Raw genomic sequence first — 1,701 nt, 5'->3', positions numbered from 1 at the left:
CACCCCTTCCATTGCTCTTGATGAGAAATAATGGAGGAAGGCATTATTTGACAACGAGCAGTCACTCTGTCCTGAAGAAAAACAGAATGGCAGAGGAAGAAATGGAGGGGGAATGCTTTCCTGGCTGTCCAGATTCCATGTAGCTGCTCCAAACCAAATTGTGCTGAAATACTTTATGTTGTTTGGAGTTTTCTTGCAAGTTGGAATGCTGGATTTGAGGGTGTGTGCAGTTTCTATTTGGTTTTGGGTTTCTGCTCTGCAGAACAATTTGCAGTCAATTTATCAAGCACATTATGCAACACAAAGGCCAGGATATTCTAGTTAATCTGTTAGTGTCTTCCTAACTATGACATGGTGGCTTTCTATCCCAAGCATCACTTACAGGCATAAAAAGGATATTTTGGCCCCAAATCTATAAGACAGTCAGTAGCTGGGGTGGAACAAGACAGTATTTGGGCTGTGACACTGATAGTGTAACACAGGCTGGTGCTTTTATGTATGTATTGCAATGACAGAGGGAAAAAGCTTATCTGGGATATTTTCCTACACCAGGAAGATGTAACTGGATATATATGTAAAGCTGAGCACATACGTATTTCCCACAAGTATATATATTAGTAATATTACATGTAAAGATAAAAAAAAAATATCTATCAGTCACATAAAACTTTATTGCCTATGTTCCGAAAAACTTGTCTGTGTGGGACAAATTATTTGTTAACTCTTTTAGTCCAGTGTGTCATTTGACATGAAAAAAACCCCAAAAAACATTATCTTTCTTAGGAACATATCTATGAAAAGTGTCTAAATAAAGATTTATACAAAAAGTAATTCTAGGAAACCTAAAAAGTCTGGTTTAAATGATGGGATATTCCTATGAAAGTGATTATTTTAACTTTTTTTTCTGACGTAGTTTTGTAAAGTTCTAGTGAGTGATCTGAATAGTTGTGTTGAAAATATTACAAAAAGTGCATTAGAAAATCTACAGCTTATTTTTTCTTTACTTTCTAGGAATTAATACTAAAATATTAAACAGACTTTTTTGTCTTTAAAAAATTTAAACGTTAATTGCTGTACATAAACAGAATTCTTAAATCAAAAAAGTCAGATGAGCTACATTTAATTCTTAATTTATGCCTTCTTCAGAAAATGAAGATTGTTAAATCAGGAGCATCCTTTAGCCACCATCTCCAAGGTAGGTGCTCTTAAAGATAAAAAAGAAAAAAAAATTAGTCTTTTTAGCTACAATATATTTCAATTCTCCACTGGCATCCGTCTAACAGATAAAACTGGTCCTTCAGCAGTCCTGCAGTTTAACACACATACGTGTCTTGCCAGCTCCTCTTTCAGCATCGGTTGGGAGCAGTGAAATGATCGTCCCCATTTCCCAAAGCAAGAGCTCCACCATTTGTTGGCCAGCAGCAGTGCATCCTTCCCCGTGCTTCCAAGGGCGACACAAGGACAGGGATGCCGAAGTTTGCCGAGCAGGTGACATTTCAGAAGCGATGCACATCCTCGTTTCCCAGCCTTGCCTTTGCAATCAACAGAGAGCTGTAGAATTTCTGCTCCCAAGACTCTCTCACTGCAGGACAGAGTCTCATCTTTCACAGTGCTGAGGAATGGGAGTAGAAAAGCCTGAAGAAGAGAAGGGCACTGAGATTTGTGCATGGCTGAGCAGCACATGGTTCAACAAAGATCCAA

The 1,701-nt window shown here is 38.0% G+C and overlaps 1 long non-coding RNA gene across 1 annotated transcript; it reads left to right on the top strand.

The window, feature by feature from the left end:
• Nucleotides 1-366: 366 nt before the first annotated feature.
• LOC135288964 (uncharacterized) lies at nt 367-1,463 on the top strand. Its single transcript, XR_010351770.1, has 3 exons — nt 367-496; nt 1,147-1,195; nt 1,339-1,463. It is a non-coding gene; the product is annotated as an uncharacterized LOC135288964 (long non-coding RNA).
• The last annotated feature ends 238 nt before the right edge of the window (nt 1,464-1,701 follow it).

Source organism: Passer domesticus, chromosome 1 (assembly GCF_036417665.1).
Source record: "Passer domesticus isolate bPasDom1 chromosome 1, bPasDom1.hap1, whole genome shotgun sequence".
Lineage (NCBI taxonomy): Eukaryota > Metazoa > Chordata > Aves > Passeriformes > Passeridae > Passer > Passer domesticus.
Note: the sequence above shows the minus strand (reverse complement) of the source record. Positions and strands in the feature narration are given on the sequence as shown.